This window comes from Sciurus carolinensis, chromosome X (assembly GCF_902686445.1).
Source record: "Sciurus carolinensis chromosome X, mSciCar1.2, whole genome shotgun sequence".
NCBI lineage: Eukaryota > Metazoa > Chordata > Mammalia > Rodentia > Sciuridae > Sciurus > Sciurus carolinensis.
Window position 1 is genome coordinate 76117633 of NC_062232.1, and position 23114 is coordinate 76140746.

The window sequence follows — 23114 nt, forward strand, 5'->3', positions numbered from 1 at the left end:
CTTAAATTTGGTCTTTTCATGTTATCCCATAATTCTTGGAGATTCTGTTCATGATTTCTTACCATCTTCTCTGTTTGGTCAACTTTATTTTCAAGATTAAATATTTTTTTTCTTCATTGTCTGAGATTCTGTCTTCCAAGTGATCTAGTCTGTTGGTGATGCTTTCTATTGAGTTTTTAATTTGGTTTATTGTTTCCTTCATTTCAAGGACTTCTGTTTGTTTTTTTTCACAATCTCTATTTCTTTATTAAAATGATCTTTTGTTTACTGCTTTCACTCTTTTAACCGTTTATTAGAGTGATCAATCATTGCCTGCATTTGCTCTCTTATCTCATTCTTTACTTTGCAGATCATTTTAATTATGTTCATTCTGAACTCCTTTTCTGATATTTCTTCTACTGATCTGTTATTGAATTCTATTAATATAGCATCTTGGTTTGTTTGGGGCACTTTCTTCCCTTGTTTTTTCATGTTGTTTGTGTATCTTCCTCTCTAGCAATGTGGATCCGAGGTATTGTAGTTTCCCCCATATAGGTTCATAGTGTCCCTGCAGGTTTCCAATATCTCACCTTTAAGGGGTAGATCAATATTAGGACTGCCGAATGCAAACAGTATGCAGCCTTAAACCAAATATCCCCTATGAATATGTTAACAGTATTGTTATAATAAAGAGTATGAATTTGATTATTATCCTCAGTATAACCAACAGGTTTGCAATAAGGTCTACGATTTCTAGTGGTGGACAAAGAGGATGGGGAGGGTTGTAGGATGTAACTATTAATGGGATAAGAGGAGAGTATATAGAGGTATTAGATTATTGGAAGAGTGGAAGTGGGATCAAAAGAAGTTGGTTGTTAGCACGAGAAAAGGGAGAAAGAGACTCTGAGGAACCAAGAGGAAAATCGAGATAGTGGCAAAAATAAAAGAATAAAAAATGAAAAAACAAAAAGTTAAAATGTAAAAGAAATCTGTAATAAAACTGTCATATAATTCAAACATCCCAGTCTTCAGTAGCCTAATGCATGAGAAGTACCTGACAATGAGCTTTGAGTCTCTAGCAGGTGTCTCAGAATGGGAACTGCCCCACCTAAAGATGACATCTTCATCTTTGGGAATAATCCATGATGGCTCACAGGGTTCCAAACAGGTTGGCAGATGGGAAGCCATAGGGTACCAGTGCTGAGTCCACATGGGGCACAGGTGGGCCTGGATCCTACTGAGCTCCAGGGCAGGTGGGCCTGGGTCCTCACTCCTGAGTGAATACTAATAGCCAAGAAAGACACTTGTTTTCTAGAAATACTTAAATATTGTACAAAAATATTTTAATCTCTTTTTGAGAAAGTACAATACTTTTGTAAAAACTGTACTTTGTACTTCCATGGGGCTTGATCACATTATGTACTTTCGTAATTATTTAATTTGAAGTTCACATTAAGTCTATGAGTTAGATAAGACAAAAACACTTATTCCCACGTAACAGATGAAAAAAGTGATGTGTTTTGTACAAGTTTATCTGGTAATTTAGTAGATGAACCTATGTCCTCTGCCCACTCAGTTTAATTCAGTCCCCAGCAGATGCAAGGACCTCAAATTCAAACTGATATGTATTTCTCAAGGGAGGACGCTTGATTTCACATTTCTCTTCGCTCTTTTAATCCAAAGCAAGACAGTACTTGGTTAAGAGTCTTGACAAACTGAGTTTCAGCAATAATTGTCTTTGGATAAAAGTTGAAACAACAACAATCAATCAGCAATCCAGACTTTTTTCTTTTTAATAATTCATGGAGATTTGGAAAGGTAAATTATTGACTGGTCTTCATTTTTTTTTATCCTAATGTAGAATCTGCATTAGTCTGTGTCCTTCATAAAGTCTCTTGGAAGTGGAGGCATTTCAGAATTACTCTGAGGTACTCATTTTTTCTACCTATGAATGATGAAGAGTAAGTACAATGTTTCAGGCAATTAGAAGAATAAGGGCAAAGGTTATGAGGCAAAAAAACAGTTTTATATGTTCATGAAAACAGAATGGCAGTGTGACTACAGAAGTAAGGGCAAGAAGAAAGTGGTAGGGTACAAAATCTGAGTAGAAGGTAGTGGACAGATTACATGGAGACATATTTGGACCTTATTTTAAGAACAGTAGGAAGTAATGACATGATTTTAATGATGGAATGATTTGAGAGAAAAATGTTACTTGGAATATATTTACTCCTCAGCACCCTTTGGTCTTAACTGAAAATAATACCCTTCCTTCCAAATATTTTGTTATTAGAGTTAGAGTTTAGGATATAGAATGTGTTGCCCCCAGATATTGGTCTAATGAAGTCTTGGAACCTATTTGTGTGCCACACCTATTTTGGTGAGCCTGGCCTAATTTTCCCTATAAACAGGTTGTTTTTTCTATAGGCTTCTGAAATGTTTGAGTTCACTCTGATAATTTTTTCACTGCTATGTGTATCTCCTGGTAACATAGTGAATCTTTGGAAGAAGGTAAGGTATACTCAGTGGAGGTAGGAAAGATAGTTTAGGTGCTATTTTATTCTTTGGCTCTGGAATTTAAAATATTTGCAATGCCATATTATTTTGGAGAACATCAAATAAAGATAGATACATAAATATCTATGTAGATAAATCTTCTAGAAAGAACTCTGTGGACCAATTATAACAAATAAAAAAATTTAAAAAAAAGAAAGAGCTCTGTGGACACATTTTCATCTGGGTTGTCAGACACAACTACATCATAATGTAATATTAATTCCTGACCATACCATTCAGAGTTATCATTAAATCTCAGCCTTAGCTTTACCTTGAAATTCCACTAGTTAAAAAACTCTTTTGCCAAAAGGATGAAAGCCTCTAAATATCATTTATAAAGGACAAAATATTTCTTTTACTATCTTGTGATAAAAAGGTAACCTTCTCTACCATAAAGGCAATATTTCTCCTTTCACATTCTTTAAAGATTTGCTTTGTAGAACATGAAACCTTTTTTTCCCCTAGAACCTAATGTCTAGGAAGTACTGAAGTTTAAAACATACTCACACTTATATGCACACATGAACGTGCACACATGGGTGCACGCACATGCACACACACATACACATCTTTCCAATGTGCTTTCAGATTGATTTCTTTTTGATTCAGATCATTAGCAAAAGCCATGAAAAAAAGTCTCTTGGATAGCCCCAGGGAAATGCAGTACTTAAGACGAAAGGGTTCCCTTTTGGTTTAACTCTACAGTTTGGTCTAATTTTATTTGACATTTTTGTCCATCATAGTATGAGAGTCTGTTTTTTATTTCCTTTCATAAAGTGAAAGAGCAGTTTGCTTCTTTTAGGCTGCTGCCCTGTTCTTTGCTGTTCAAAAGAAAACCAAAGTTTTCTTTTAATCCTCCTTTTTTCTTAGCCTCCAAGTGCAAGACTTACCAAGGCTGGGGACTGATAGCAGTAGGAGATTAAGAAATGTCTTCGATTCACAAACAGCTCTGTACTTGAAGCCGTTCAACCCTAGTGATGAGCTAGAGTTATGCTTTTCTCACTTCTTATGTGGTAGAGAAATTACTCACTGATTTGCCAGTTTCTACTTCAAGGATATTTTTGTTCAGGGGAATGGGATATATTGGTGAGGAGGGAAGAAGAGAAGGCATGCCTCTTACAGAATCAATAATTTTAGCTTTTAGCGGACTTGAGAGAAACATTTCTGTAGTCAGACTATAGCTGTCTGGGAAATGATAAAAAGAGGTAGAACAGTTCCTGAGTGCTACTATGTGATGAGCACTGTGTTAGAGATTATACATATGCTTTATCATTCTCACAATGACTTTGTGAAGTACACATTACTATCTTTCATTAACTGAGGCTTGCATAATTTAAGTGATTTAACTAGCATCATACTGCTAGTGGGTTCTAGACCTTGAATTTTAACATGAGTCTACCAATGCTGTTTTCCACTGAATTCCTGCTTTCATTTTAAGGGATGGGTAAGAATGCCACAAGCAGAAAGTCTATCTGTACCTTCTCTCATTCCTAATCACTAATGCCTGTATTTGGTGCTATGCATCTTCCCAACTTTATTTTGTGACAACTCTTTGAGAAACTTAGTGGTATATCGTCCTTGATGGGTTAGGAAGGGTAAGGTGTTTGGGTCACCCTTGTGCATGTGATTGCAAACCATCCCTGAGTACACATAATAGTAAACATAGCTAACATTTTTTGAGCATTTGCCATGTGCCAGAAACTCTGTTAAGAATCTTTTGAAATATTATCTCCTCTAATGCTTATAACAACTCCAGGAATAAGTCATGTAATATTGTTATTAGTATTTTAGGAATCAGAATCACAAATAAATTAAATGACTTATTAAAGCTCATAGAGCTCTCAAGTAGCAGAGCCAGAACTTGAAATCAGCTAGGCTCTTTCCATAAACTGTGTCCTTAACCAACACATCCTATTGCTTCTTATATACATGATGGAACACAAAAGGAAGAGTAATCCAAGAATAATAGAATATACTAGACCTCAGTCATGTTTAAATGTTGTCTGAGAAGCATAGTAATTCTTTTAAATTTACTTGCCAACTGTATTTTCCAATTCAATGCTACCGCTTTCAAAAAGAACAGAATAAAATATTGCTGTCAAATAGTCCAAATCTCACCAAAAAAAAAAAAGAAATTCCTTACTGTATTCCTGGTATTCCACTCACAGTTTAGATCGAGATAATGTAGAGAGAAACTAGCTCAGTTACCACGCAAACTAACTTGTTAGACTGTTTTAGTACTAATATGATAAACTTGTAGATGTTTCAATAATGATGGGTTAATTTTCCAGGACCTTTCTTACCTTAACTCAAATATACTTCCATATGGTCCAGTTCCTGATAATTTTCATTTTTGGCTGTGGGCTCACTCATGTGCTTTGGTGCACTTAATTTTGCCTCATGCTATTCCCTAGAGGAGTTTAACTTAAACTTAAGTGTCTGGCTCTCTATCCAATGTTATCCACCTCAGATAGGATGTCCCCATTCTAGTTTTGATTCATTTGAAAATAACAAACCTCATCCAATACGTTGGGATATATAAATTTTGATTCAGGTACTCACATAGGTGGTTGGGTAATATTTAACCTTAATACTAAATGGAGTAATGCTTTCATGGGAGGAGGATATTACTGTTTTGCATAGGAACAATGATGAAGAAAGTGGATCGCCCCTCCTACAGGCTATTCTTTGACTTAATTGCAAAGAGAAAATTGTATAGTGTCTAAGATATCTAAGACAAGAAAGGTCTTTACAAGCAAGCCACAGTAGGGAATGGGTTGTAGAAAAATTGAACAGTGCAACTGAAAACAGGATAGAATGAAGAGATTGTGTACCTGAGAGGGCTTTCCAAAATTGAAAGTATAAAAAGGCCAGTTTTGTGTGTTTCATCTTCTTTCTTTGAGCTGTCTCTCACAAATTCTAAGAGTCCATAGGTATCCAAAGCTGTAGGCAAATCACCCTCCCACATTAAGACAAGGAAAGATTCAACTAATCAGGCAACATTTGAGATGTTGCATATTCACATGAAATCATTGTCTAGTTGAATTGATTGACTTCTTGTCACCTAAAATTTGGTATTAGCAGTTGGTTGGAGTTAGAGCACAGGAACATCAGCAATTATAATACGAATTTATCCAGCTAGTCAACACATTTTTTTCTTTTGTGGAGTGATTCCATTCCACTCTAATATGTACTGGAGATGCACAGATAAGCTAAAAATAAGTGACCTCTGCCTCATTTATTTAAGTTTACTGGTGAGAAGGCAATAATAAAATGACCATACACTGTGAGAAATGCTTTGAAAGAGAGTTATATGGCCTAATGAAAGTATGAAATGAGAGGGGCCAGGCATGGTGGTGCATGCCTGTAATCCCAGTGATTTGGAGTGTTCAGTCAGGAGGATCCCAAGTTCAAAGCTAGACTAAGGAACTTAGTGAGGCCCTAAGCAACTTAATGAGACCCTGTCTCAAAATTTAAAATAAAATAAAAAGGACTGTGTTCAATACCTAGTACCAAAAAATAAAAATAAAAACAAAATAGGAGGGAACTCTTGTACTTAAAGAGTTCAAGAAAATTTTCCAAGAGGAAATGACATTTGAACCTGAGAAATGGGTTGGAAGGGGAAGCTATTACTATATAGAAGTAGACAGAAGGTAAGGTAAATATTCTGGGCAGATAAAACAGCTTATGTATAAAGATTAAGATAAAGCATGAAGAGATATGACATTATAGATGGGAATAGAGGCCACAATATGGATGGCCATATTGTCCATGTTAAAAATTTAGGCCTTTATATACAATGGGAACAACAGGATATCTCTGGAGTCAGGCTAAGTTCGAGAAAAGTGATAATCAAAGAGCTGCCTAAACAATGAAATAGATCCTTTTTGGACTTCAGAAATGAACATATAGATACCTCAGACATAGAATGGCATATCATCTAAGGTTACTTAAAGAGGAATATGCTTTTTAAAATCTATACTATTAGGCATATTGAAAATAAAGGAATTCTTCTTACATCGAGATAGAATGGAATTTTCTGAATCTGAAGAGCATAGTTAGCAGTGGGGAAGTTTGTGATCCATAGCTCAATATATTTTCTAGTGAAGCCCATTGAGTCTAGGTAATATATAATAAATGGAATATGAGTTAAAGAACATCCCATTAGGAAGAAGAGAATTAAGTCACTCAAATCTCAGCATAATGAACTCAGTGATCTCAATATTACATTTATAGCTAAACTGGCAATTACTGATGGCACAGGTTCCATTGTTGACTACCATCCACACAGAGTAAAAACTACCATATGCCACTGAAATATTTTTTAATATTAGACTTAATTTGATGAAACAGTAGTGATAGAAAATAGCACTTATCAGCTAGTTTATATCTAGTCATAAAGGTCAAGAGTGAAGACTCTGGAGCCAGTTGTCTAGATTTGAATTATGGTTTTCTGGCTGTGTAACCTTGTAGCTTTGGTAAGTTACTTTACCTTTCTCTATCAGTTTCTTCACTTGTAAAATTGTATTTACTTCAAATTGCTTAACACATGTAAAATATTTAGAACAATGTTTGGCACATGAAAAACTCTAAATGATTTTAACTATTTTATTTTAACTTGGTAAAATATGGTCTTTCCACAATTATTCTCAGACATAAAATAACCAAGCTACTGAATTGTGTGAGGTTTTTATTTTTTCATTTTGAGGGTTTTTGTGTATATGTGAGATGTACTTCTGATTCTTTAATTTCTTATAATATGAAGATATTCAGAACCAGTGCAGTATGTTTTGTCTCATTTTGTTAGTATCATCACTATGATCTTAGAAAAAGAGATTTCTGTGGACTATTTTTAAAAGTTTTGTATCTTTCTGTTTGTCACAATAAATTGAATTTTTCAATTATTTGGCATCCTTTTAGAAAACTTATGTCAATTTTCTTTTTTAATTTTACTCTGCCTTTGGAAATAACATGGGCCAAATGCATAATACATATTGGTTATGCTTAGTTGGACAAACTGCCTGAGTGGCTTCATGAATATTAACAGTCACAGTCATTATTTCCCTTCTTAAATAGGGAAAGTATGACTTTGTTACAATTAACTGCAATTGAGGATCATTCGATGTTTATCTCAAAGATGAAACCTTTTAATACTGAGAGCAGAAGGATTAGAGAATTTGATATGAGGGTATAATATCAATAAAACCAGCAAAGAATGACCGCATAAAGAGTCAGAAAATTATAATTTGGTAAAGAAGGAACATGTTGCTGCTGAGAAAGTATCTGGTAAATTAAAAGCATACCAGCCCTTGATTGTTTCTCTAATGCCTTTTGATTAACAGCTGTACAAAAATGAACTTTATTATTTTCAGCCTAGAGGAACAGATTAGCACTGCAGTTAATGTCCTATTATGCATGTGTGGTTTACTGGCTTAGAGGGGTTGTAGTCCAACCTGTGAGCCAGCTGTTCCTTGTCATTAGAACTAGAAGCATTAAAAGCAACTCACCTAATTCTAAATTCTTCAACTTGGTTTAGTGAATGAATTGTAAAGATTTTCTACTTCATACATGCTCAAAGCTTTATAAGCATTCTCAGAAATATTGTTACAATTAACAGTCACATCCAGTGTTCCTTGCTTTTGGAAAGACCAACTATACAAACCATACCTTTGAACTTTTAAGTCCTACCCAATTGGTGTGCTTTGAAATGAGTAGTTCTGTTTTGATTGGATATATAATCACTTAGATTTATAACTCATCTGAGTGGATCCATGCCTATGGATTAAATATGTGTTTTAATTTGGTCAGTTTTATTACCAAATATTAAGAAATAAATATCGCCTCAATAGTTATTTTTAGGATTAGTTTCAACTGGTAAAAAGTATTAAAGGAGGATAAAGGGTCCATTTCTAATGCTAGCAATGAATATAGCATTGGAAAAGTTAAAAATCCATGAGCCAGGGGCTGGGGAGATAGCTCAGCTGGTAGAGTGCTTGCCTTGTGCCCTGGGTTTGATCTCCAGCACCCAAAAAAAAAAAAAAAAAAAAATTCATGAGCCATTAAAATAGCAGAGGTAGCTTGACTATAAATCATCTACTTTTCTTTGTCATTGCTTTAGTAACAATGATAGATTAAATATACAACTCTTTCTTGTTCACAAAATATTTTGAATTTTATTTTTAAATAACTTTATTTAGATATAATCCACAATTTCATACAATTTATCCTTTTACCATGTACATTTCAACAGTTTTTAGTATGTTCAGAGCTGTGAAACCACATATGCTGTCTACTTCCAGAACATTTCCATACCTCCTAATTTCTCCTCCAATCATCCCTTGGCAACTACTAATTTACTTTTCATCTCCAAGGATTTTTTGTGGACATTTTAGATAAATGGAATCATACTGTGACTGGCTTCTTTCAGTTAACATGAAGTTTTAAAGGATCATCTATATTACAGTATCATTACTACATTCGTTTTATTGTTGAAAAGTATCAAATTTTCTTTATCCATTCAGTATTTGATGGTTGTTTTCATTTTTTGGCTATTATGAATAGTGCTCTAGGAACACCAGTATATGCATTTTTGTGTAGATATGTGGTTTCATTACCCCTGGGGATATACTTAGGTGTGAAATTGATGGGTTATATGAAAACTGTGTGTAAACTTTCTGGAAAGAAAATATTTTCAATTTTTTTCTAATATGTTAATTGCAATGACTTGTTTAAAAATATATAGCACTTAGATAAATTCATTTTAACAAATACGGTCCCTAGATCTGGAACCAATGTTCTTTTTTTTTTTTTTTTCCTTAAGGGAACTAATAAGTGGGAAGTTAAAAAGACTATGAACTAAGATTTCTAACCATTCAATGTATTCTTTAAGGGAGTTGGAGGGGAAGGAAAGATAATGGAATGAGATAAACATCATTTCCCTGTATACATGTATGATTACGCAAATGGTGTGACTCTACGTTGTGTACAACCAGAGAAATGAAAAGTTGTACCCCATTTGTGTACAATGAATCAAAAAATAAATAAAAAATGTAAACTTTAAGGTAAGTGCCCACATATACCTAGAATTTGTTATTTTCTTTAGCTAAATTTAGATCTATTACTATCTAGGATATCATGTACAGAGCTTAGGGTTTTAATTAGGTCAATTTTCCCATTAATATATCACTTCCAAAGCCCTTTTCACCACTGACTGTATAAAAATCTGCTTAACCTGATGACTCTGAGTAGCATGAAGTCCTGAAAAATGACAAAGCTGGATTTAGAAAATACATCCACTGTCATTTTCTGATCTTAACTCTACACATAACTACTTGTGCAATTTTTGTAAACTCAGCTAAACTCTCTGAGTCTCAGAACTGACCTTTTCATGTTTTAAATAGGAATAATTATTATCACCAAGTTGGTAAGAGGATTTAATAAGCTTGGCACAAAACTTTCATGTTATGACTTTGATTTTAAATGTTCCCTAAAATATGTATTGAAGGCTTGGTCCTTACCTGATGTTGCTGTTGGGAGGTGGTAGAAAAATTAGTAGGTGAGGTCTGCTTGCAGGAAGTAGGACATTGGGGATATGTTCTTGAAAGGTATATTGTGAACTGAGCCCCTTCCTCTCTCTTTGCTTCCTGGCTGCCATGAAGTGAGTATTTCATTAACTATGTGCTCTCCACCATAATGCTGTGCCTTACCACAGACTCAAAATCAATAGACTCAAAATCAACCAAGTGACTAGACTGAAACCTCTGAAACCAGGAACCACTATAAATATTTCCTCCATTTTGTTCTCAGATGTTTTGTCATAGCAACAAAAAAACTAACAGAAAATCAGCACAAATTATGTATGTCAGAAAGATACATATAGATTATAATATTTATACTTCTTATCCAAGGTCCACTTCCAAACCTGGGTACTTTAGGCCATGTCAATATATTCTTAAAATAGGTTTGGAAATGGAAAATATATGGACATTTTAGACTTGGTAATTAGCAACTCTGAATGTTTTCATTGAAATTGAAATGCTCAGCTCAGGCAGAGAGCACGGTGAGAAACAAAGGGCATCCTGCACTGCTCCTGGCAAGCTGGTGGCCTAGAAACAGGCTGGAGCCTCTGCGCTGTAGACACCTGGAGTCCCCTCTGCAACTGTGAGCTGGCTGGTGGGGTCCAGGCTCCAAGCACCTGTGCACCACCTCCACCCCTGCCTGACCCCCCTCCTTTATTTGATTGCATATGTGGTCTGTTCTGTTCCAACCCTGACCCTGTGGGCTACTTGTTCTCCCAGCCCAATCCTTCATATCCCAGGCGAAATGACTGTTGAGAACTTGTCACCTTTGGGTAGTGGTGGGCATGGCATAGTGTGCTGAGCTGAGAAGAACAGAGACCTCTAAGTCCTCAGGGGTTTGGAGGAACCAAGAAGGTGTGTGGATGCCTGAGAACTCTGCTTTGTGCACGTTAGAAATGAGGCGCACCATCAGGGCCCTGGGGGGACCTCTCCCAGTGGGTTCAACAAGACCTCAACTTCTCCCCACAACAAGGGACAAAGGCTTTAACTGTCCTGGAAGGTGAGTGAAGTCCCAGATGACCAAGATGGGTGGAACCATTAGAAGCAGTCCTAGGGAGGGAGATGGTTGAAGGGTGGAAGAGTTAGCAGTTATGGTGAACTGTTAGCAGCCTTTGGTGGAACATATAGCAGCTGACAGGATAGTGGTGGTGTAGGGAGCAGTTAGCGCTCTACAGGTGGAAGGGTTAGAGGCTATTAAGCAGTTGGTTTTCCTTTATGCCCAAGAGAAGAAAGGCAAAGGAACACACCACCTTGGGGCAGTTGGAAGAACCCACTGCCCTTTGAGAAAATTTACTGGCCATTTGTAGAAGCTTCTGCATATTGTATGAAAAGCTGCTCTCAACTTTCCCAAAAAAATTTCAGTAGAAAACCTTTGCTACATCTGGACATTCTAGATATGAAGAGGTTGCCTAGTATGACAAAGTAGATCATAACATCTTGTAATATGCTTATTTGTTTTAAAAAATCAGAAAAGAAATGTCTTCTGGAAGTAAGTTTTTGAAATGGAGTTGTTAGACCTCCTCTAGGAGCAACCTTCCCACCTTTGTTCAGTGGAGTTTGAGGACATGGAGATGACTTTGAACATGAGACAGAGAAAGTCCTATGCCAGACTAATTATATTTAAAAGACATTTTGGTATTATAACCATTGTTTGTGTGTGCATTTTATTCCATTAGATGATGCTGAATACTTATTTGAAATATCTCATCTTTCTAGATGTTCTAAAGTACCTGACATTTTATAAATTTATTTTCGTTACAATTCTTGTGAAATGGTTGGGGGCCAATAGACAGATACCCTATGGAGTGGTACACATTGTATGCTAGTTTTCCGGAACACCATTCCTGTATGCTTATTATGAGGCAAGAGTATCCATTGTTCCTTATGTCTATGCGTTTTGCTTTACTTTGCTGTGTACATAGTGTATATAAAGGACAAACAAATCCTAATCTACTTTAGTCCTAGATGTTAAAGAGGTTGTCAGTATTTGACAAAAGAATTAGTATACTATTTTATATGTTTTGTGTTAAAATTTCTAGAAAAGATTGTCTTCTAAAAAGTTGAGCATTATAGACCACTGGGTTGGTGAAGGGCCATAATGCTCATATTTTGAAGACATTTTCAAATTAGAACTATTGTTAGATGTGTGCAGTTTATTCAAGACTTTTGTACATAATGGACAAATTGAATACTTAATTGAAACATCTAGTGTGCAATGTATGTTAAATGTAGAGGCAGTAAAATATCACTTTGTAAATATCTTTTTCTTAAATTTATATAAAATATTGTCTTTCAGGAATGGAACTTTTAAAGTATCTCTGTGAGCAGTAGAGTACCATTTGTACTTTTTAGTGATATGGGAGAGAAGAATTGTAAAAGTGTTCATATTTGGACATCTTCGGGCATCATTTTTCTGTGAGTTTTGTGTATTTTGTTTTGCTATATGTATAATATATATATAAAGGACAGATGAATCTCAATTTTGCAACATCTAGTGTCTAGATGTTAAAGAGGTTGACAGTGTATGACAAGTAGTTGGTAAAATTAGCATGTTTTGTACACTTTGTGTTGAAATTAATAGGAAAACCTGTCTTCTGTAAATGACTTTTGCATATGAATTTCTTCAACCATCTCTGAGCATTACATATGCCTATATTTGTTCACTAGACTGAAAGTAGAAAAAAGGAATTGAAGAGGGAAAGGTTCAAGGACAAAATGGCCATGGTAGATGATGCCTCAGATTATAACCATTGCTACATTTGCAATATTATTTACCAGTGCTGTGTGTAATGTCTAGTCCTAGATATTTAGAAGTGCCTGATATGTTTAAGAGTAGAAATAATAGAATAAAAATTTTGTAAATGGTTTTTTAAAAAAACTGGTTGGAAATACTGTCTTTGGAATTGTTAATCTATCTTGAACAGAATACTCTGTACTTGTTCATTGGTATGAGGGAAGTGGAAGGGAAGAAGTTGCAAAAGGTGTTTTGTTAAGAGTGTGATAGAAAATTTCAGCTTACACATTGCCCTGTAATGTGCATTTATTTAACTGTACTATAGTGTATATATTATGTCTGTACTGGACAAAAGAGTTCTGACTTTATAGTATCTAGTATCTAGATGTTAAAATGTTGCATGTGTGTGACAAAACTAGAGTAAGTAAACTAATATATTTTGTACACTTTGTGCTAAAAGTCATAGAAAGTCAGTCTTTTGAAAAGAACTTTTGGAAGTAAAGTTGTAATATCACATCTGAGTGACACGTGCCTATATCAGATGTGACATAGAAGAGAAAGAAATGGATGAAATGAAGGATTCTAGGCCAGAATGATCATACTTATAAGATGCTTTCAGATATAACCATTGTTACATGTGTGTAGTTTATTTAATACTACTGTGTACATAGCAGAAAAACTTAAGTCCTTATTAGAGTGATGTGGTCTTTCTAGATGTTCAGAAATGCATAATGTTAAATGGGGAGGTAGTAAATAAAACATTTTGTAGATCTCTTTTTGTTAAAATTCATAATGAATACTGTCTTTTGGAAATGGAATAATCAAAACACTTCTCTGAGCAGTACACATTATATTTGTACTGGTTCTAAGAGGAAGGAGGAAAATAAAATGCAAAGTGCTTTATACCAGTGTGTATTCTGTGAAGCAACATTGACATCATCCCTTATGTCTGTGAGTTTTGTTTTAGTACACATGAATCCTAACATACACCTAGTCTTTCTAGATGCTAAAGAGATTGCCAGTGTATAATAAAAGTAAAGTTAGTAAACTAAAACATTCAGTATGCTTTGTGTTAAAATTCATAGGAAAGACTGCTCTCAAAACCACTTAGGAAGATAAATTGTTAAAGTCATCTCTAAGCATTCCACATGTATAAATCTGACCCCTGGGCTGCTGATAAGAGATGAGGCAGGGAAGGGTTCTAGGCCAGAATATTCCTGGTTAGAAGGCACTTTCACATTCTAACCTTTAAAATTTGTTTTCTTTTGTTTTGCTTCAGAGTTTAGCCTTTGTTAAGCAAAGTATGTGCAGTTTATTCAGTGCTACTGTGTGTATAGTGGGAAACTTAAGTCCTTGTTGGAAACATCTAGTCTTTCTGGATTCTTAAAAGTGCATAACACATGGTAAAAGAGGAGGGATAAAGTTATGCCCTTTAAGTATTTTTGTTACTCTGTAGGAATGTTTGACATTTAGGGGAATGGAATTGTTACACTTGACATCTTGGAGAGTATGTTGAAGGTTCACTGTGTGGAGGGAGGAGAAAGTGTGCCAAAAAAAGTATTCTGTGTCCCTTATGTTAGTTCAGATTACCTAGCCATTGTTATATGTGCATTTTAGTTAATATTTCTGGATATTAAATCATAAGTACTAACATCCAAAGTATGTAAGAAGTAGTAAAATAATCCCTATATATAAATATCCTTTTGCTAGTTTCTAAGGAGAACTGTCTTCTGGGAATGAACTTTGTTGATTCACCTCTTGGAGCTAGGGATAGTCCTGAATTTAGTCACTGGAATGGTGAAGAGGGAGATGAGGAAGGGTGAGGGGAAGAGCTCTTTGCTAGTATCTCCATATCTGGAAGAGAGTTTTAGATTGTAACCATAAATTTACATGTACATTTTTGGTAAAGCACTTCTATTTATTGGGTACAAGGTTCATACTTTATTTCACAACATCTAAGTGTTCTAGCTATCCTGAGGAGACAGTGTATCATTAAAAGAAGAGCTTGTGAATTAGCCATCTTATAAATATCTTTTTGTTATAACTGTAGAAAAGATGCATCTTGGACATGGAATCATTTTATCTCTGGGTAGTGTGTAGTAGGACTTGTTCATTAGGCTGGCAACAAAGGGGTCAAAGGCAGCACACAGGGAAAGATGGGAACTGGTATTCAAGAATTTACATTTTGAATTTACATTTTGATGAGTCATTGATGTGGGTGCATCTTCTGACTGTACTTTAATTCACTGGAAACATGTGTTCTTGCAAATATTTTAGTAGAAGAAATCTGATAATGTGTTGGGGCCTGCAGACCCCATCCTAGCCTGGCACTAAGCCGGGGCAACCTGGCACTGAGCCGGGGCTCCTGGTTTGCAACATCAAGGACTTCAGTGCGGCACCTGGCACTGAGCCGGGGCTCCTGGTTTGCAACATCAAGGACTTCAGTGCGGCACCTGGCACTGAGCCGGGGCTCCTGGTTTGCAACATCAAGAACTTCCACACTGGCACTGAGCCGGGGCAACCTGGTTTGCAACAAACAGCTGACAAGGACTTCAGTGTGGCACCTGGCACTGAGCCGGGGCAACCTGGTTTGCAACAAACTGCTAACACTGCTTAAGGAAGTTGCCCCGGCACTAAGCCAGTGCCAGAATGGACTGCTCTGATTGGACAAGGTGACTCATGCTCGCTGCGCCCTTATTGTATTGCATTGTTATCATGCTTATTGTATTACATTATTAAGGTGACTCATGCTCGCTGCATTACATCATTATCATGCTCTCCCCACATGCTCTGTAACCTGATTGGCTCATGATTCATATAAATATGACTGTAACTGCCTTGTAAAGATCAGAGAGGATCATCTGAGGATGATCAGAGGAAGAGGAGAGAAGAATAAAGAGCTCTGATGAACAACTGATGTGTCGTGTCTCTCTCTGCGGGCAGAAGGAACGCGACAATAATGAATCCTCTTAGAAACATTATGTTTGGTGTACTCTGTTACTTTATGTCTCACTTTAAAGAGCATTAAGGGAATGCATTTTTTTGTTGTATCTCTGCCAATATGCCCATCTAGAGGCCTGTCTTTGGTGAAAATTTGTCCCCAAGAAAGGCAGAATTACATTTTTTTTCTAAAAGATTGAGTTAGTGTATATTATTGGCTATCAAAAATACTCATGTAGCTTTGGGGATTTGAACTGGTGAATATTCATGATGTGTCAAAAAGTATGACACAAACTATGATTTCAATCACACAAAATGGGATGTTGTTTGTGTACATGCATGACTTGGAGGGACATATTCAACTGAGCTGCTTGTCACTGAATGACTTTGTTCTTTGCTTGTGTTTTTCTGTGTCCTCTAAATGTACATATTAACTTTTAAAAAATAAAATCTACTTAAAAATAAGAAATGCTCTTTACTTTAAGAAAGAGAAGTCAATTTGATTACTTGTTTGTTAACTTATATCCCTCTTTCTTCTATACCAAGTACTTGCCCAATTCTCAGTTGCATATTTAGGTCTCTGTAATTTATAGCTTAGAACTATCATTAAATCAAACATCTTCATTATATTAAAGTCTACATTTTTTAAAAGTTTGTTTCCTTTGATCATGTGCTGCCACATTGGAGCTAGTTATTAATAGTGGTTTTAGGGCAAGTGATCAATTCAGGATTTCCATGGGTACACAGAATGAGGCCCTTTACCCAGTGCTTTCCAACCTACCAGATAATTTAGACTATCTTCTATCACTTTCTTTCTTTTTTTTTCAGTACTGAGGATTGAACCCAGGGGCTCTCTACCACTAAGCCATATCTCCAGCCTTTTTAAAACATTTTTTTAAAAATTTTGAGTTGGTCTTACTAAGTTGGCAAGGCTGACCTTGTACTAGCCATTCTCAAGTATTAACTTCTGGAGTTTGCTGGAATTACAGGCTTGTCTCTGAGCCTCACTTTTATCACATTTTATGATACTTACTACATTAAAGATGTATTCAAAGTGATTCTAGAGCAAGTTGAAAAATATTTCTCTGAATTTATTATTTTGCTTCATTTATGCCTTCCTGAATATCTTATCATTGTAATGATTTTTAGTGCATTTAAATTACCAGAAAGTTACTTGTATTTGTAAAAACCTTGAGAATAATTAAAATACTAAATTATTATGATAAATAAAAATAATATAAGATCAAGTACCATTTACTGAATGTTTGCATTTGTCAACAAATATTTCTATAATGATACATACCTATGTATGTTTATATGTTTTATATATATATATATATATATGTATACACACATATGCATGCTTAATATATACACACACACATATATATGTTTGTATAAATCACATTTTTGTCTTTAATGCCCATGGGCCTGATCACATAGATCACACAGACTTTACTGATTTGGGATGATTCAAACTCCTCAATTCTCATTAGAACAAATGATGTGATATATTAAACCTCAACAGAGGGTGCTTTGAAATGTCTTTTCCTTATAAGAATCTGGACTTTTCTTAATTCTTGTTTCAAGATTTCAAAATTAAAATATATATACATCAAAAAACTGATATTTCAAAGTAGGTATTTTATGGTCAAATTTTACATATAATTTTGAAGGTATGTGTATTAATGCAAAGGCTTCACACTAGAATCATGAAATATTCAAATTTTGGGACCAAATTTAGACATACTCACTTTTTAGAGTGAGGTTTTTTTGCCTATTTTTATTCTTTGGCTTAGCTATTCATCTGTGAATATCAAAAGTGAAGGCATTTAAATGTTTCCAGCATATATCAGAAATAAATTATTACACAGACTCAAAAATCAGTTTCCTATTTCCAAAATGGATAGGATATTTTATGAAGAAAGGTTATCAAATGCTTTATGACAATTCCTTGGTACTGCTGGGCTTATCAGTTTGAAATTAGAATGTGTCAGGGCAAGTGTTCTTTTTTTCTCCTTTTTCTGATAGGTGTAAAATTTTATCAACATAGGACTGCCTAAGGCAGTGGTGAAATAGCACCAACCAGTCACTACATTTTAGTGTAAACCACATTTTTGTCTTCATAACCCTGTGGGCTTGATCCCACAGACTCTTCCAATGTGGGGACAATCAAACTTCATGGTTCTTGTTAGACCAAATGATAGGATATACCAATCTTTAACAAAGGAAGCTTTGAAAATGTCGTTTCTTTGTAAGAATCTGTCCCCTTTATAGTTCTTATTTCAAAAATTGAAAATGAAAGCATCTATATCTTTCATGTTAAAATACATTAAGCATTATAAAAAATCAATAATTCATGTATGCATGTTATTAGAAGTGTTGAAAACATCTCAAAATATTATTGCATTAGAACATAATGCATAAACAATCTCTCAACACTATTAAGTAGAAAATAATTTCATATTACCAAATGGCAGGAACAAGACCATCTTCAGAATTAACTCTAATCAATTAAAAAATGGTTACAATGTTATTAACTGATTTTTAAATGCATTTTGGCATTCACTGATGTGATTTCTACCTTATACATTTTCATCTTTGCTTCTAGTCTATTTTCCTCTATGTGCTTCCCCACAGCTTTTATGTAACAAACCTGTTACACTTCTTATTTTCTCATTAAATGTGTGAGTTGAATCCCTGACTAAGGCAGAAGTAAATTACCTGGAGAATTTTTCAGATTAAATACTGGTTTGAGGACTCTAAACTGAATGCATGTGTAATTTCCTTCCTGAGGACTCATGTGTTAATTCCTTTCTTTATTATTATATTAGTCATTTGAGTGCTCAATAGGAAATTTTCATCCCAGTATGCATTAGGCTCCAATTTCTAAATTGTTTTCTTACTTTTAACCAAAAGTCAATGACATTCACTTTTTCTTAAAGCTCAGACTCTAATATTTTTAATTTCAAAAGGAAAGTATTCTTTAGCATATTCCATGTCATTGCCAATTCTGTTTTGCTTCAACCCATGAAAAAATAAAATTTAATTTCCTACAATGGCATATGAACTCCTGGCCTGCTGATATTAATGAATAGGGCAATTCTGTGCATACCCTTGAGGACAAATCATTTCTTTCTCTCTTATATAACCAATAGAGATGCACAGTCAAGAAATTACTCCTTAGATTAAATTTAGCTTCTTTTATTCTTGATGAATTTGAAATAAATTTGTTTATGATAATAAATGATCTCTTGAAAGCAAAATTGGCCTGGGTTTAATGTATAAATAAAACCAAGCCAATGGGTAGTGTATTATAAAAGAAAACAGAATAAGGAGATCTAGGGGACTTTAGGCAAATTATTTTATATTTCTAAATTTCTGTTTCAAATCTGCAAAATCAAAGAGCTGGATTGGATGTTGGATCTCCAAGGTCCTTCTAGTCATTATATTCTAGGCAATACAACAAAAGTATAATATGATTACTAGATAGCAAAATTGGTTGGTTTCCAAACTTTCAACTTGTTTTCATTATTGTAACTATGATTTTATTAACTTGCTAATTTTTTTGTGGTGCTTGGGATTGAACCCAGGGCCTTGTGCATATGACACAAGCACTCTACCAACTGACCAACTGAGTTATATCCCCAGCCCTAACTTGCTAAATTTAATATCGCAAATGACGCTAAAGATGATTAGATTATTGCTACTGAGGGTTAAACATTGGTGATATTTTTGGGGAGTTGGGTATTGGTGATTGAACTCAGGGGCATTCAACCACTGAGCCACATCCACAGCCCTATTTTACACTTAATTTAGAGACAGGATCTCATTGAGTTGCTTAGTGCCTCGCTGTTGCTGAAGCTGGCTTTGAAGTCGTTGTCCTCCATCTGTCAGTCTCCCAAGTCACTGGGATTACAGGCATGTGACACTGCCCCGGCTTGTCTTAATTTTTAAATATAGTAATATTCCACTTTCACCAATGCCCAATCTTCAGAATTAAAATGAGAAACGATAATTGTGCTCTCATGAACCTACTTGTTTATTGATAATTTCTTCTGTTACATTTCCCTAACTTTTGAACTTGGAAACAAAAACCTACAGAAAAATTGAAATAATGGAACAATGAGTAACCAATATTCTCTCACCTAGATTTGCTAATTGTTAATGTTTTACCATATTTGTTTTCTTGTTTTCCCCTTTAAACACAGACACATACAGAAACAGATGAACAAACATAATATTTTTGGAAACTATCTGATGTGAGTTGTCCTTATCATGATGGCACTTAACCCCTAAGTACTTCAGCATTATGAATTCTCTAAGAATAAGAACTTTCTCTTATATAACCACAAAATCATTACCACACTCAAGAAATGTAAATGGGCATAAAATATTATCTTCTATACCAATCATATTCAAATAATCCTAGTTATCCTAATAATGGTCTTTATAATTGCTGCTTTGAATTGGTTCAGAATCCAACTGCCGGGAGCCAGCCCCAGCAACTCATGGATTCCCCGAAGGATGGGTGGAATCAGCGCAGAGGAAGGACACAAACCCCTGGAGCAACTTGAAGCAAGTGCTGCTCAGATTTATTTTAGTTCTTCTTTTATAGTATTAAGTAAAGCAGAATTAAACAAGATACAAGTTACAGAAAAATTACCACAAAATTTATCATTAACCACACTTTCCAGCAGGTGTCTAACACATAGTGGGTACATTAAGGTCAACTTTTTATATTTACTTAAAATTACTCACATAAGCATATTACAGTGAAAGATTTTCCTCTTTTCATCCTAGTGGCCTTTGTTTACCCTTTGGTGTCAGACCTATTGTCAGCATAATGACTCTATTTAGTTTTAAGCTAATTTTACCAAACTGCTAAGCAAAACATGCACTTAATCTTTAGCTCATATTATTATGTTTTTGATTTAACCCTAAAGGTCTACTCTATTACCTAAACAAGCTCAGTTAAAACTAAGTTAAGTAATTTACTGCCAAACTATCTGTGTGAGTGCTTAATTTTTATCCTAATATTCTTTATGTTATTGATTTGTCCTCTACCTACTGTAATACATTATTGAGTCCTAAGCCAGCATAAACTACTTAACCAGTTAACATGCAATGAGGGCATTTGATCTTAAGATAATATTTTTGTAGGTGTTTGCATATGCTGTTTCTTTGTTCTTTAGTCCTATGTTTCCAGAGTGGCTCTTGACATCTAAGTCTTTGAAGGAAGGACAAATATTGGACATTTGTCCATTTACCATTAATATTAATTATTCATTCACCATTTTTATTGTACACTCCTGTATAGGGAAGAGGTGGGGTGGATCTGTGGGAGGTGGGTTCTTATACTTATTTGCTTATTCCCTCTAGGTGGATACCAAAATTGTCCTCCAATCCTGTAAGCTAAGTAGGGCAGTCCTTGCACTGTGGGGACAACAAGTCCCTTGTTCTGTTTGTCAGGCTGTTTTACTGGTAAAGAATTAACTGGGGCAGGTGTGCTCAGCATAGGAGCAAGCAATTCCTGTAACTGTAGTTTTCTGAAGAACTCCTCAAACTCTGTACCTTCAGACTTATTATGTGTGATATAGTACATTTTTTAAAGCTTTCCTCATCCTCCCCCAAGCTCCGCAGACTCATTGAAGTTAAATGCTTATCACAACAATCCAGGGAATATGATTTGCTGTTGCCACCTGCAGCGACGACACCGCAGGAAAGAATCAGAGGTGGACTGGGAATGACCAACTTCTTTATTCTACTTTTGGGGGATGCTTCCTTGCATGCTTCTCTTTGCAGGTCTTGCAGGCTGAAGTGCAGGGTGAAGTGCGGTCTCGCGTTGGTGCCCCCAGGAGCCCGGGTTTCTGCATCTTCCTCCTATGACGCCTCACTCACGAGGTTCTCAGCCTGCAGCGCAAACGCAGCCGCTGGCCGCTCAGGGGCACCTGATGCTTTCTCCATAGCAGGCCACAGTGTCCTGTTCCCCGGGCAGCCCCATGGCAGGGGGGGCTGGGGGGGTGGTTGGGGAAGGGCCAGGGGCAGCCACCATCACTGGCTGGAAAAGTCCCCACTGCCGTGACCGCCTCACCCACACAGCTATGGTGGCGTCTCCCCGCCTCATGCGAGAGGTTGCTGGGGCTGCCCCCCATGTGGGGGGGAGGGGAGGAGGCGCTACGCGCGTGCGCATGGCCTCCTACAATTTGCAGTTGCGTAGTTATAAGTACAATAATTACAAGAAAACACCCAATTCCTAGGAGAGATGACAGGGGCAATTTCCCGGAATGGCAAGCCAAGCCCTTCCCCATGCTTGGACCATGTTAAGCAGCATGGCAGAAACAGTCCTCCCCATCCAAACAAGACATAAACATTTTAAAGAATTTAGGGCAGTTCTTTTGTAAAAATGATTGTTTCCTCTTTATTACATACAGGTTAAGCAATTTTAGTAAGGTTACTACATAGGTGATATTTTCTATTGGCACAATATCAGAAAACATTTAATGACAATTTGATTATTAGTGTTGCTGAATTTGATCATAGATATCTTCTTATATATAGATAATTTTCCCTCAGAAATTAATAAGTAAACAGTGGAGAAGTATTTCAGGGCCATATGAAACTTGTTCTGTAACATATTTTACCCAGTGGTTTTAACACACATTCATGATCCTTAGCATGCATTAATAATTCATGCTTGAATTAGTTTGTTATGTCGTGGCTGCAAAAATGGTGATTATATAATTTAATTATCATTTCAATGTTTATAAGCTAAACGTTTTTCTTTAAAGTAGTCCTCTTTTTAAAAAATCTTATGAAAGAAATTTTTTTTCTTTTTTTCTTCACAGAAGGAACTCTTTATTGAGGAAGTCACACAGCTTTTATGTAGGGTGGAGGCTAGGCAGGACCCAATCAGCTTAAAGGTCAGCAAGGCATGGGGGGGTTCATGCTGGCGAGAGTCCCATAGGACCATATGGCAAGCATGAGCTGATCACGTTAGCGGAACTGTTGTTAACCAATCCCTGATGGTGGTCCGATTTATCGTCATTAACTTTTGAAACCCCACCTTTGAGGCCTTGATCTTGCTCACTCACCAGGTAGTAAGGAGTCAGCCTGAGTTAGTTAATGTGTCATTAGTCCCAACATAGCCCCCTTTTTTGTTTTATATTAAGGGTGTGTCTGTCTTAGGTTGCCCCAGATCTTCTTGTAGGGTTTTGATTTTATCTTGTACAATGCCAGAGCAGTTGGCGTAGAAACAGCACTCTTCACCAAGGAACAGGCAAAACCCTCCTTCCTTCGCCGTTAGCAGATTCAAACCATAACGATTT

General features: G+C 35.8%; 1 pseudogene; it reads right to left on the bottom strand.

Annotated features, from left to right (window-relative positions):
* The window catches only part of LOC124971548 (serine/threonine/tyrosine-interacting protein-like), a 70579-nt pseudogene extending 48826 nt beyond the window's left edge, over positions 1–21753 (bottom strand).
* Positions 21754–23114: the final 1361 nt, after the last annotated feature.